Here is a 15,914-nt window from a genome sequence, read left to right as displayed (position 1 = left end):
TTGTGAATCTGTACCCCTAGATCCCTTTGCGCCTCTACCCTATTTAGACTCTTATTTTCCAAGGAGCAGATGGTCTCCCCATTCCTCATACCAAAATGCAACACCTCACACTTATCTATATTGAAATTCATTTTCCATTTACACGCCCAGCCTGCAAGTTCATTAACATCTTTGGAGCAGTATAATGGCAGAAAATCAAGGGAAATCAGGCATACTGATGCATTCTTACCCCAACCAGCATCATCAAGGATTTTTCTGCCCTTATCCCAGCAAGGAAGGAGGCCTGCTCCCACTGCCATACATAAAATAGCATATGATGTAAAACAGAGAAGTAGGATCTGGTGACCCTCCCAATTGCCCTATCTTCAACTGCTACTGCTGCTAATCCCAGGGGCCGCCAATAGAGTGGTAGACCCTGGGTAGCAGCAGAAAGCCCACTAAAGCATCTTTTGGAAGGAGAGGGCCCAGTAGTGAATGAATCTTCTTTAGGCCTCTGCCTAGTCTGAGGCCTAAATTAATATTCATCTTCAGATCTTTGGGCACTTCTCAGCTTCTGGTGCTGCAACAGACATCCTGAAGCATCAACACACCTTGTTCCCTTGATGGCAGCGATCCTGCTGCAAGCCTGCCTTGCATATTGAATGAACCTGACCCAGGAAAATGGGTTGGGTTTATGGAAGGATTGGGGCAGTAGCTGGAAGCACCGCCCCAGAAGAAAACCCAAGGTCTTCAAGTCCGTGTTTTAACAGTTGCAATGGGAATTTGGAACAGATGGGGTTAGCCTCATTACTTGCATCCTATAAAAATTGACTTTGAGAGATTGGTGAGTATTTTTACTGAATTACTATCAGACTATGTCATTTCTGTAAGGAGTCTTTGTGTTTTTTCTCTCTCATTGGTGGCCAAATTAATATCACCTGGCCAATTAATGTGATTTTAATTGAAATCCACAAGATGCATGTGGCATCCTTCATGGAAACTTTAACTTATCTGGTATTAATTGAAAGTCCACAAGAATGTGGGCCTGACAAGACGTTCTGCCGAACTTGATTTTTTTTTTAATTGTGTTTTGTTTTCCTTTACCCTTTTCCAGCCAGAAATTTAGAGATTTGTTTATTTCAAATGGGTCGAGGAAGAGTCTCAGTCCACAGGAAGGTTGATGTACCATACTCTTTGGAAAGTCCAGTCTCTCTCCAATCTCTCTCTGATTCAAGGCTGTGAAATGTGTTTCTAAATAATATATTTACAAAGTAGCCTGGTATTGATGTGTATTCAAATTAAAGACCAGGCAGATTTCTGAACAGACTGCAAAATTCTTCCTGATCACTTCATTCTAATTTCTGGGCTATCCCAATGGCTGAAGCGCCTTGGGATGTTTTACTATGTTAAAGGTGCTGTATAAATGCTGTTGTTAAGGCAGTAAGTAGCTGAGCCGTACAGAACAGGGGAATCCCATGTTCAGTCATTGCTCTGCACTGAGCTAACTGATTTCAGCCTGGATGGCAGAAGAGATGTTACAGTTTGGCCTCAGTGTCCCAGGCTAGAGAAGGGATCTTACTTTTGATTGTTACCCAGTGACCCGTGCTGGAAACATGTGGATGTTGGTTGGGTACGGAACTGGACTGAGTTGCGATACCCTCTTTGGTCCAACCACGCATTGGCCTGGAATTTCCTCGGAGCCGCTCTGCTGTTGTAACTTTGTCGGAAGTGCGGCGGAAACTCTGCGTAAATGGGGCTCCCACCACACTCCCAACGGCGGAATAGGAGAAGCTCCAAGGAAATTCTTGGGCATTATCTGGGTTGACACAAAGAATGGCCGTTTGGGTAAAGCACTGGAGGATTATTGGTGCCCATGGAATCATATCCCAACGTGGAGGGAGTGAGGGGAGAAAATTGGTGGAAAATAGTAGAAGATGGAAAAATAACTTTTTAAAATTCTCTTGCTGAATGCTACAGAGCTCCCCTCTCTTCCATAAGCTCCAATACGTTCAATGCATAACCTTACCTCGCATATCCTCCATTAACATGTCTAGGAAATAAAACTTTACCAGCTAGGAGCATTCCAATAATACACTTACTGCATTACCTAACCTGGTAACAACCATACTGATAGAATAATAAAAAAGAACTCAGTAAAGGTCAATCACTCCCTGGCCTTATCTCCATGAAACACTTGTTTAAATGATCGTACTCAAGTGAGCTGTCACAACTATGGAAATATATTCCATTTGTTGGCCCCCAGTGCCAATGCTATGGAAATGTTTTTTAAATAAAGCAATTTTATTATATTATGTACTTAATATTTATACATTTCTTGCTATTCCATTTTTCAGCTGCCAATTTAAGATCCTGACAAAATATTTTTGAACTTTTTTTTTGTGTCGTCCAAACAATCAGTTGAAACTGCTCTGTGATATCACTCTTCATTCTCATGTCATTCTTTGTTAAGGTTACACAGTTAGGGGGGACTAAACAGAATCCAAGCCTACTCCTGGGTTCCCATTACTGACTCTGCTGCCCGTCTCATTGGTTACGTGCTTTCCACCTGCCAATGAAATTTGTTAGAAAGTGGCATTAATAGAATGGTCATGTGATTATCGTTGACCAATGAGATTGCTTAAATGTATTACTAAAATTTAAAAGATGATGTGATCACTACCAATTTTTTTTACTACAGATTTTTTCACAACTTATGATGCAACAATCAAATCTTCAGTATGTAATTGTCAGTGCGATAACCACGTTAGACATAAAGCAATATCCTTCTAAAGTATGATGAGCGGAATACAGCATTGAATAGTGTGAAATACGAAGCACATTTTCACTGCTAAACTGATGGCAACAGTATCTTCTTTTTATAAAGTTCCTTTAAAGCAGACAATGTCCCAAAGTACTACACTGAAGCGAACACGACACTGGCAGTAGTGAAAGAGTTACGAGACAGCCAAAATCATGGTTGAAAATTTGGGTTTTGAAGGCGGGAGAAAGGTAGCAAGATGGAGGAGCTTATGGCGAGAGTTTCAGCGAGTGGAACTGAGAAGACTGAAGGCTTTCCATTAACGGTGGAGTGGAGGGAGGGAGACCGGAATGAACAGGAGTCCAGCGTCAGACAATTGAAGAGTATGGACTGAGATACAAGGTGGCAAACGTGACATGGAGTGAAGACCTGGAAGAATTTGAACTCATTCACTACTCCATCATTTGTGAGTTATTGATATTTCCCAAGCTCCCATATATATTTCATTTATCTCACTGTGTCATTTTAACAGTTAATATAAACAGAATTATTTATTCCGTGCAGTAATAAAATGCACAACCTGATACGATTACTTCAAAGTAAGTAATGACAATTTGTTTCTGGGGTTTAGAGATTATAGTCCGTTTTGAAGACAGGGAAAAATGAAAGAAAAAAAGACTTACATTTTATATAGCGCCTTTCACGACCAAAGCGCTTTACAGCCAATGAAGTACTTTTTTGGAGTGTAGTCACTGTTGTAATGTAGGAAACGCGGCAGCCAATTTGCGCACTGCAAGCTCCCACAAACAGCAATGTGATAATGACCAGATAATCTGTTTTAGTGATGTTGATTGAGGGATAAATATTGGCCAGGGATAAATATTGGCCAGGGATAAAATGATAGCTCCCCTGTTCTTCTTCAAAATAGTGCCATGGGATCTTTTACGTCCACCTGAGAGAGCAGACGGGGCCTCGGTTTACGTCTCTTCCAAATACAGCACCTCCAACAGTGCAGCTCTCCCTCAGCACTGCGCTGGAATGTCAGCCTAGCTTTATGTGCTCAAGTCCCTGAAATGGGACTTGAACCCACAACCTTCTGACTCAGGGGCGAGTGTGCTACCCACTGAGCCACAGCTGACAATATGTTGTGGGGGATGGGCTCTGCCAAATTTTATGATCTAAGGCTCGCTTCCTAACTTGAATGGGTTACAGGCACAGAGATCACTTGCCGAGAAAGCTTGCCGTACAACACACTAAATCCACTAAAATCCAGTGAGGGAACTGCTCTGAAAGGCTGCAGCTCATCATAAAAAGGAAAGTTGTGGTGATGACAAAAGAGTTTTGCATACATTCCTTGGGAGTTCCAGCAACTATGGTTGAAACCTAAGTTAGAAACTCCTGCACGCTTGGAGGTACTATTTCAAACTTTGCCCTTTACACATACACTTTGATTGTGCCTAAACTGCACAGCACACTTTTCTTGAAGGTAGAGATGGCAGCTGAGGAACAACTAACAGATGCTAAGGCTTGCAGGTAGTTTGCTACAGTTAGAGGGTTTCTCAGTTGGTCATCAAGATTGTGTTTCATCTTCCAATAATGTGAGGACCATGGACTGCTGCACAATGGAGGAAGGCATCATAGCCACTTCCTGGACACTGGCCATTGATGCAACTGATGATGTTTGAATGGTCAGGTAGTACCTGAACATTAATTGAGTGGTGCTCATAGAGTTGATATTCAGCCATTCTCCACTGAGGAAATGGAGAGGGTATTGAGTTTCATGAAAGCAGGAAAAGCTCGTGGCCTTAGGAAGATTTCAGAAACAGAAAGAGAAGACAGGGGCTGTGTTTCTTGTCTTGACAGCAGCACATGATACCCTCTGACACACTGGCCTACTGGTTAAGTTGTCAAAGATGTTATCTCAATGTGTTGCTATGGCTACAGAGATGATATTTCGAGACAGACAATTCTACGTGATACTAGTCAATAAGCTGAGTACATGGCAGATCCAGAATAACAAACTCCTCAGGGATCTGCTCTTGCTTCAATTCTTTTCAAAATATTTACGAATGCTCTGCCTCCAACAATTTCCAAGCCATTTCAAATAGATGTCATCTGCCTGGCTTCAACAGACACAAACTTCAAAAAGCCCGAGGACAACTTGAATTAAGACATACAGTAGTAGACATCAGTAACTATTCCAAAAAGTGGAGACTTAAGCCCAATGTATCAAAGACAGTGTTGTCATGCTTCTATCTTAATCATGCCAACACTTCATGTGAACGCAATACCTTCTTGGTTTTAGAATGGCTGGCACATGACACAAACCCAGTATACACTCACATAGACCTACAAGCACCACATCACCAAGGTAGCTCAGAAGATCAAGAGAAGAAATGGCCAACTAAATAAGCTTACAGGCTCAACTTGGGGAGCTAATGCACAAACAAATGGGTAGCTCTGCGCCAGCTCTCTGCTACTTAGTTGAATAATATTGTGCTCCTGTGCGGTTAAACTCTTCCTGCGCAAAACTGGCTGATGTACAATTAAATCAAACAATGAGAATAATAACAGGAACTATGAGACCAACAATGGCTACTAGTTCAAATCGCTCGCCCCCTGGGTTCTGGACACCGGACTTAGATACAGGCAGCGATACAGAAAATCGAGTAGGCAAGTGGTTTGGTGTAAAAGAACCAAGATTTTATTGAACTGAAAAATTATAACGATCTTACACGAGAAAATGACTGGTACAGCACACTACAGACATAAAATGCTTATACTTAAAGGGAATGGGGAACACACCGCACAATCGAGGGAAAACAGCTATATTAGCAATTCCCTTGATTCCCACCCCCTATACCTAACTAGATTAGACTATGAGGGGGCCAGAACTTCATGCTCACCAATCCAAGAACTTGTTACGTTTAAAAAAAAACACAGTTGAAGGTTTTGGGTTCACTCCTTGTGCACTCTGTGGCCTGTCGATGTCACGTGGTTCCAGTGCGCTGCAAGGGTGCCGTCCAGGTAAAATACCCCAATATTAAAGTCTCTGCCTGGGTATTTTACCTCGCAGGACGGGCTCTTCTTCAGTTGATGTTCTTCCTTGGTTGATCCTGTTGGGTTGAATGAGCTGGACTGAGGGCTCATTTATTCGAAGCCCCACGCAGTCTTCTTCATACAACCCGTCCTGGTTGTAATCTGGCAGCGAGTTGAGAGGCAGGAGAGAAGGGGCAAGAGAGAGTGTGGTTTCCTGATGGGCTCATAGTTATACCCCCATCGGGAGCCCTTATCTGCGCTCCAAATCAGTTGATTCCTTTGTCTGATCTGGGTGAGCTCATTTAAATGTTTAAAAACGTTTATAAAAATGACCTGTAGAGTGATAGTCGTTATGTCTAAAGTAGCCTCGAAACCCTGGCCATTGTTAAAGACAAGTTGTGAATTGCTCCCATTCAGGCTTAATGTCCCTGGTGAGCGGTTCCCGATTTAAAATGCAGAAAGCCTAATGGCTTGATGGAGCCCATTCCAACTTAATGACTGGAATGTACAGTCTTTTGTTCATTTTATCAGTCCTTACAAAGTCTTTGATTAGTTTAAAACTTGAACTCCTTGACCTGCTTGTTTTGTAGAACCTTTGTTTTAAAATCCCATTTGGCCTGGTCACAAGGTTTACCGCAGCCATTTTGGGTACCCTGGTTTTAAAATCAAGTCCATCCAGGGTCCCTTTTAATTAATAACTTCGGGGAATGTTGGAATTTTGAGAACCTTACAATATGTAAACTGTAGCCTGCCTAGTATCAGCTGTGGCCCATTGGTAGCACGCTCACCTCTAAGTCAGAAGGTTGTGGGCTCATGTTCCCACTCCAGAGACTTGAGCACATAATCTAGGCTGACACGCTAGTGCAATATGAAGGCGTGCTGCATTGTCAGAGGTGCTGCCTTTCGGATGACACGTTAAACCTCATTTTGATTCTCTCCCTCTCTTTTGGGTCCCCAGGAACCATTCCCTAGGCGATGGAGAACCGGCAACCACTTTTTAGTTACTGGTCAAGAAACAGCATGGCCAGGATTGCAGGAAGAGTGAAAATGAGACTAGAGTTTAATCATATTCAATTTTCTCTCCTTTTTGGGAAAGTACTTTGCACTCAGGATCTTCCAAACACCAAGACGGATATCAGCAATGATAGGCACAACCTTGTGCCTTACCATTTTGTCACAAGACATGTTAAACTTATTTATTAAGATGATAGAAAAAGAATTGGGTTCCAGTTTGAGGCGGGTTCTGGTTCTTTAAAAGCAATGGACAAAAAGGAATTGGCCTTTATTTAAATACTAATTTTTCCCGTCTCATCACCCAAATGGAAGATGAACACATTGTGTATGTTCACAATTTGCTTATTCCCCCTCCCTACACCCCACTTCAAGTTTCTGCTTGTTTCTATGCAAGTAATCATACTCTGAGGTTGGGGAGGTGGAATTGGGTCCTTACAGTAAAAAACATGTGTTCATGTAGTCAGCTTCGATGAATCTAGTTGTTAGTTTCAAAAATTCAGAATAAAGTTACATTTCCATTCAACAAGATAAATATTTCAATTTAAATCCATTCAAGTCAAGTCAAATTATAACTAAACATTGAGGAAATAAAATCACAAACCAGGGATCATTTTTCAAATGGAGATGATTGATGGCCAGAATCCATTATGATCACAATGGCCTAGAAATTCGTCTGCATTGTGGCCTTTTTTCGGGTGCTGAATAGTTTCTTAAGCCTCCAATGTTCTGGATAGGAAGTGCACACTCATTACGAGCCGGAAGTGTGCTGTCCACCAAATTGGTAAAAGCCAAAATATCGGCGTGCAGTGCTCACGCCTGAAACAGGCATTAGGTCATTAATTGCATAAGCAAAGGGCCTAACGCCTTTGTGGAGCCAGAAGGAGTACTCCCACATTAAAAGAACGCAGGGTGCTGCTGGCCACTGTTTCCAGCTCCCGCGATCACCGCCTCTCCTTCTCCCGATCGCCACCACCATTACCCATCCTGCCGCCGATGTGTGCTGTCCCCCCGCCACCCCCCCCCCACCCTGATCACCACTGTTCTATCACCCCACCCAGCCTCCGCTCCCTCCCACCTCAGTCGACATCCCCCTCATCTCACTTACTGGAGGGCCACTGCGACACCAGGTCTTCAATCACACTTTGCCGGCGAGCTGCTTGTTACTCTCTGCAGCTCGCCGGCGCAATGGAAATGAGGCCTGAGGCCTATTATCAGGGGTACCTCGAGCCTCACCATTGGGGAGCAGCGATTGTTCCCTGTTCCCCCTTGTGCACAATGCTTGAATTTCTAGGCCACCATCTTTCTCTTTCTTCTCTGGTAGTTGTACACTGTATAAAGTTCCAACAGAAGATGCATTGATTAATAAATTAAAGAGATTCATTCATTAATAATTTTAGCTCTGTTTCTAGGAGACACGAAAGTGACTTTGTCTAGACTGCTGGTTCCAATGTGACTTTGCTACTTCAGGATATAGCATTGCTTGCCTGGCTCTTATCGTGTAAATCGTATTGATTGAAATGCAGAACTGCATGCTATCAATTTAAGTGACATCATTCTGGGTCATATTTTGTTTCAATGCCAGTGTTTAGTTTCTCCCGGCATCATCAGAGGGATGTTGTGACTTCTAATATACAAAACTCTGAAGAGCTGAGTTTTTCTTATTTCTGCTACCCTCATATTCCTGTTCTTTTGATTGTTTTGGATATGTTATAAGTGATCCTTTTGTTTACCTTAAAAACATATCCGGATTTTAAAATTCTTGTACAGTATTTAGTTATGATGGAATATCTTCATTGGAACACGCTACTTCATGCAGATTAATTAGCCAAAGCCTGTTAACATCGATATACAGCTGTGGGGTGGGGGTGTGGGGGTGGGGTGTGGGGGCTGGGGGTGGGGTGTGGGGGCTGGGGGAGGGGCTGGGGGTGTGGTGTGGGGGCGGGGTGTGGGGGCTGGGGGCGGGGTGTGCGAGGTGGGGCTGGGGGAGGGGTGTGCGGGGTGGGGCTGGGGGTGGGGTGTGGGGGCTGGGGGAGGGGGGTGGTGGCTGGGGGTGGGGTGTGGGGGCTGGGGGTGGGGTGTGTGGGCTGGGGGAGGGGGGTGGGGGTGGGGTGTGTGGGCTGGGGGAGGGGGTGGGCGGGTGGTGTGGGGGCTGGGGGGGTGGTGTGGGGGCTGGGGGTGGGGTGTGCGGGGTGGGGCTGGGGGAGGGGTGTGCAGAGTGGGGCTGGGGGAGGGGTGTGCGGGGTTGGGTTGGGGTGGGGTGTGTGGGCTGGGGAGTGGGGTGGGGGTGGGGTGTGTGGGCTGGGGAGGGGGGTGTGGTGTGGTGTGGGGGCTGGGGGTGTGGTGTGGGGGCTGGGGGTGGGGTGTGCGGGGTGGGGCTGGGGGAGGGGTGTGCGGGGTGGGGCTGGGGGAGGGGTGTGCGGGGTGGGGCTGGGGGTGGGGTGTGGGGGCTGGGTGTGGGGGCTGGGGGTGGGGTGCGCGGGGTGGGGCTGGGGGTGGGGTGTGCGGGGTGGGGCTGGGGGAGGGGTGTGCGGGGTGGGGCTGGGGGTGGGGTGTGGGGGCTGGGGGTGGGGTGTGCGGGGTGGGGCTGGGGGAGGGGTGTGCGGGGTGGGGCTGGGGTGGGGGTGGGGTGTGGGGGCTGGGGTGGGGTGTGGGGGCTGGGGGTGGGGTGTGCGGGGTGGGGCTGGGGGAGGGGTGTGCGGGGTGGGGCTGGGGTTGGGATGTGGGGGCTGGGGGTGGGGTGTGGGGGCTGGGGGAGGGGTGTGGGGGGTGGTGGCTGGGGGTGGGGTGTGGGGGCTGGGGGTGGGGTGTGGGGGCTGGGGGAGGGGTGTGGGGGCTGGGGGAGGGTTGTGGGGGCTGGGGGAGGGGTGTGGGGGGTGGTGGCTGGGGGAGGAGGCCGCTGTTAAACCAGTGACTGAGATATCAGGATGCTGGATCATGCTCTTCCTTAAATGTAAACCTGGGTGAGGCACACTTGTAGCTTTTCTAAGAATGGGGTACCTGAGTTATTTACTTATCAACCAATTAAACAAATCATATATGGGTTGCGGCTGTGACTATTATACCGGTGCCTATGAGAGATGCTAAGCAGAAGCATTCGGAAAGATAATGTTATTGTCAAAATTATGTGGCAGCCATTATTAGATGAACACATATAGGGCAACGAGGAGGCAGCAGATAAAAGCAGCGGGAGACCGAGGCAGTGCGGACCTAAGCGGCGGCGGCATCGAAGGAGGCGGCTCCTCCAATGATTTCAACAACAACAAAAAACAAGGAAGGACATCACAGGACAGCAGGTAGGTGATTGGTGGGTGAGTATTAATGTTTTTTCTCTCTAAACTGGGACAGTGGTTTAAACTAGGAGCAGGAAACTATAACTTACTTTATTAAATTTATAACTTAACTAGTTAAACTGATTAATATAATTATAAATAGTCATTGAATAAAGACTTTAACTAATTAAATAATTAAAATAAGGTTAGACCAAGACATGGCAGAGCAGGTTATGTGTCTGGATTGCAGTCTGTGGGAGTTTGTGGACAGCGAGACTGTCCCGAGCGAACACGTCTGCAGTAGATGTCTCCGTCTCGAAGCTCTCTGGCTCAGAGTCATTGAGCTGGAGTGCGAGTTGGAGACACTCCGACACATAAAGGAGGGGGAGGAGTATCTGGACAGTTTGCTCCAGATTTCCGTCACACCTCATAGAGAGGTTCAGGTTCAGAATGGGTTAGGTGTGACCAATACTGTGCAGTGTAAGGGGCACCCAGGTAAGAAAGAGAATGAGGATCCACAGAAACTGATCCTATCCAACAGTTACAATGTACTTGCTACCAGTGAGGATAAGGCTAAAGACTAGGACAGCCAGAATGCGGACCATGGCACTTTGGAGCAGGAGGCTGGCCAAAGGGGGGAGGAGGAAGAGGAGAGGAAATGTAATGTGGTAGTTGTAAGGGATTCTATAATTAGGGGGACAGATAGCATCCTTTGTAAGCAAGATCGAGAGTCCCACATGATGTGTTGCCAGGGTAAGGGACATCTTGAACTGGCTTGAAAGGACATTGGGGAGAGGGAGGGGGAATATCCAGTCATTGTGGTCCATGTTGGGACCAACAACATAGGGAAGAGTAGGCAAGAGGTCCTGTTTGGGGTGTACCAAGAACTAGGAGCTAAATTAAAGAACAGGACTTCAAGGATCATAATCTCTGGATTATTACCTGAGCCACGTGCAAATTGGCATAGGGATAAGCTGATTAGGGAAGTGAACACGTGGCTAAAGGAGTGGTGTGGGAAAGAGGAGTTCCATTTCATGGGGCACTGGCACCAGGATTGGGACAGAAAGGAACTGTACCGTTGGGACGGGCTCCACCTGAACTGGTCTAGTGGAAAGGATAAATAGAGCAGTTACAAGGACTTTAAACTAGTAAATGGGGTGGTGGGGATAGGGCTCAGGGGGAAATTGCTGTACAAATAGTAGTTCAAAAACAAACGAAAGGGAAGAGAGCAGAGTAGCAGTCAGAAATTGTGCTTTAGGCACTACAGGCAAAGGGAAAACTAAAAGATGTAAAGCGATTAAACCAGGAGAGGGAAATAAGAAACATGTGAGTAAAACATCAGAGCTGAAGGACAGGCTCAGGTGTATAAGGAGTATAAGGAATAAATTGAATGAACTGCAGGCACAAATTCAAATTGGAGGGTATGACATGGTAGCAATTACTGAGACATGGCTGCAAGACTGTCAGGACTGGGAATTAAATATACCAGGTTATTAGGTCTACAGGACAGATAGGGAAAATGGCAGAGGGGGAGGAGTAGCCATGATGATCAAGGATGAAATCACTTTAATGATAAGAGAGGATTTAAAGAGAGGTAAGCAGCCAGTGGAAACCTTATGGGTTGAATTAAGAAATAGGAAAGGATCTAAGACTGTAGTGGGAGTTGTGTATAGGCCCCCTGGTAGTAGCTCTGAAGTGTTAGATTGTATAATTGCAGAGATTAGACAAGCGTGTAGTAAAGGCAGAATGGTTTTAATGGGGGATTTTAACTTTCATGTAGATTGGGAAAAGCAGACTAGCACCTGTCAGAAAGGTAGTTCATTTCTTGAGTGTGTCCGAATAGTTTTCTACAACAATATGTCTTAGAGGCAACAATAAGGCAAACCATATTAGATTTAATAATGAGTAATGAGCCAGATTTAGTTAACAGCCTAACTGTGCGTGAACATTTATGCAATAGCGATCATAACATGACCGAGTTCAACGTAGCGTTTGAAAGGGAGAAACGCGCTATAGCTACTAAGATTCTAGATTTGGGTAAGGCCGATTTCAACGGGATGAGGCAGAGACTGTCCACAGTAAACTGGTCAAATCTGTTAATGGCTAAAATGACAGATGATCAGTGGGAGACGTTTAAAAAAGAATTTAACGTGATACAGAACCAGTTTATACCCCTGAATTTACCAGTTTATACCCCAGTTTATACCCCTGCCTAAAAAAACAGCCATGGACAACTAAAGAGTTAAGGGACAGCATAAAACTAAAGGAAAGGGCATAGAAAAATACAAAAAGTAGCATAGATCCTGGCGAATGGGAAAGATACAAAGAACAGCAAAGGGTCACAAAGCAGATAGTAAAAACTACAAAAAGGGAGAATGAAAAGAAACTTGCAAGAGATATCAAAATCAATATGAAGAATTTTTACAGTTCCATTAAAAAAGAGGGTGGTCAGGAGCAATGTTGACCCCTTAAAAACTGAAAGTGGTGATATTGTCAATGATAAGGAATTGGAGGACATGTTGAATAATTACTTTGCATCAGTATTTACAATAGAAGAAGAGGGTAGCATGCCAGAAATCCCAAAGAAACTAATATTGAATCAGGGACAGGCACTCAATAAAATTAATGTAAGTAAATTAACAGTAATGAAGAAAATAATAGCACTAAAGAGTGACAAATCCCCAGGGCCAGATGGTTTCCATCCCAGGGTTTTAAAGGAAGTAGGTGAGCACATTGCAGAGGTCCTAACTATAGACTTTGGGGGTCTGCACATGCTCTACCATTTCGCAGCATGACATGTTGGCACATCAATCCACTGTGTAAGCAGGGCCACCTTGTAACCCAAAGTTTATCATTGTGCTGTGTGTCACCAATAGCAATTTGTTGGGACATTACACATTACACATTGCATTTCATTAATGTATTTTAGAAAGACAAATGCACTAATCATTCTGGAAGATGAACTCTCTTTAAGTTCCACTTTGATGGGGCTGGGTACCCTGGCACATTTGAACAACTTGCAGACACTACAGTATTCCTAGTGTCCTGTTTATTTTATACCCAAAACACAAACAACATTCACGTCACATAATAATTAATAAATTGCATATTCTTTAACTGTTACAATCTTAGGCCAAAAAGCATTGAGATTACACAGGGCTGAACGGAAATCTTAAATCAAGTCCAATGTGGCAGACTTGCATTAATCAACTATTATATTTAAGAAGGTACTGTCTTTATTGAGAAGCATTTGGCTAATCTTTCTTGATCATTGTTTGGATTCAGTGTAAATTAATAAAGTGACACACAATGTATTTTTCAATCTCTGCTGTAATATTCAGAGTTATAAATATGCTTCATTTATATGAAATTCAATGTATTAATATTTGAGACTATCAAAATATTTGGTGACAATTTTATTCTATAAGCTGAAATCAAAGGGTTGGTACCAAAACTGCCTGTAATTGCTTTAGATTTTTGGGTGAGTTTCACATGAGCCGATTCCTCTTTTTTGAACCTGAACCCAGAGTCAGAACCACTCATTTTGAAGAGTTAACATCTACAGCACAAATGAAAACTTGGCGCAGTGCTGCGTTTGATGGCAGACATGGATTCATATTTCCTACTGTGTAAACAGCAGGTTTTCAAAACTTCTAAATTGAGCCAAGTAAAGTCTTTTACAGTTCAGTCTGATTGAACCAGCCAAGTATGAACGGGTTGATTTGGACTTCGTATTGCATTCACCGCCTACCATATTCTCGTGGTAGTCCAGTGGTCGTGAAAGGCGCTATATAAATGCAAGTCTTTCTTTCTTTCTTTCACAGTTGAGGTTGCAACAGAATGCAAATAGTCACATCCAACTAAATGGGTTTGAGTTTCAAGTGAAATAACTTCAAGGAGTTTCAACTGAGTCTTTAGTGGCCATCAGTGTCCACCATAATATTGTGCCAATCTACTTAAACCAATAGTGTCAATTTAGTGTCAACTCATGCCTCTGATTCAGAAGGTTGTGGGTTCAAGCCCCACTCAGGGCCTTGAACACATAACCTAGACTGTCACTGCCGTGCGATACTGAAGGCGTATTGCATTGCTGGATGTGTCATCTTTTGGATAAGATGTTAAACCATCAGGTTAAAAATGTCTGCCTGTTCAGATGGATGTAAAGTATCGCGTGACACTAATCGAAGACGAGCAGGAAGTTCTCCCAGTGCTTGGCCAAAATTCCTTCCTCAACCAACACCACCAGAAATAGATCATTCATTGCATGGCATTTTATGAGACCTTGCTGTGTGCAAATAGACTGCCATGTTTTCCTACAATAAAGTACAGTGGCTGCACTTCAAAAGTAACTCATTGGTTGTGAGGATCTCCTGGGGTTATGGAAATGTAACATCACTGAAGTGGAGAGAAGGCACCTTTCCGAACCTTGGTTAAACAGTCTTGCCAACACAATAGGGAGGGAAGTCATGTGACTGACTTATAGCTTCAATGTCCTGAGATACAAAATAAAACATTGGGATTATTTAACATTCAATTACATGACATGATGGAAAAAGCAATGTACTAGAGGATACAGCTTTTGGCTGAATGGCCATTTTTCATACCTAACTTTTTTTATATTCAATGTAAAAAGTGTTGCACTATTCTTAAGTAGGATCATTCCTCATCCTCATCAACATGAATTCTAGGGATTTAAGGTCTGGTATCATTAAATTAGGTTGAAGTGCTACGTACAGTAGAACCTTGATTACCTAATTTACAGAGAAAGGCAATGCTTACATCAAAACATTTACAAATGTTTATCAAAGAATACTTCACAATAGAAATTCAGTGTGAACCGAATAGGACTGCTCGGTAACGTTAATGAGTATAGCAAGTTCTCAATGGTTACTTTCCTTCATTCTGCCAAAAATAAAATCTTCTGAGGTACACCACATGCAGAATATGTCTGCATGAAGTCTTGTGCTGCTCAAAATAATCTGCCTGAAGGTGTCATTGGTTGAAAAGCCTTGCAATCGCTTTGTTGCCAATTTGGGAAGAGACTTAAACAGATTTCCACATTATCAGGACCAATGGCTTGTGATGACTGAATAGTCATGAGATTCAGTGACGTTTTTCAATGTTTTATGGATCACATTCTGTCCAATTTTTCTTAAGTCAGTTAACTTGTACAAAATCTAATAGACAATCTGAACATGTTGTTTGGAGTAAGGTAGATACACTTTAAACACAGTCATTAAAATTCATTGGTAAAGCTGAATGCAAACCTCTGGGACTTGCCAGACTCATTAATGTTAGTGGCACTTCCTGTTTCACTCAACTTGAATGTCTAGCCTGGAGTGTTACTTTAACAACAGTTGGCTGGTCTTACAGTTATAACTTTAGGCAAAATTAAAGCAGCCCCTTTGTGAAGTGGGTGAATAGAAGGGATTCCAGTGTGCAGCTACTGGCTTCTTTAAACTCATATTATTGGGTGAACTTTATGCTTAAAACTCAGAAAACATTGCCTTATATTCTAATGGGGGAATACTGCAGATCTGGTAGAGCTCTTTAGTTTATATCACATTAGCTGGGGGAGCTAGTGCACCTCTGAGCAGAATTTAAACTGACACTGCAGGTGGAGAAGGCAAACAGTGCCATGTTCTGCTCATTAACATAACTTCCATTTCAGCAATCCTAATGATCTCTGGAATAAATTTATTTTGAGGAAGGGGCCTAAGTGTTACAAGGTGAGAGTAATGCATTGCCTAAAAGTCTTTCCTGTGTCTGAAAAACATTATTAGGCACTGCAGATCAGTTTTCAAAGCAACTGTACAGAAGAAAAGATTTGAAAATCTGTGTTATTAGTTTTAATA

This window comes from Somniosus microcephalus, chromosome 21 (genome assembly GCF_052327205.1).
Source record: "Somniosus microcephalus isolate GS21.2 chromosome 21, FLI_Smic_1.0, whole genome shotgun sequence".
Lineage (NCBI taxonomy): Eukaryota > Metazoa > Chordata > Chondrichthyes > Squaliformes > Somniosidae > Somniosus > Somniosus microcephalus.
The sequence above is the reverse complement of the archived record's forward strand: the minus strand, read 5'-3'. Positions refer to the sequence as shown.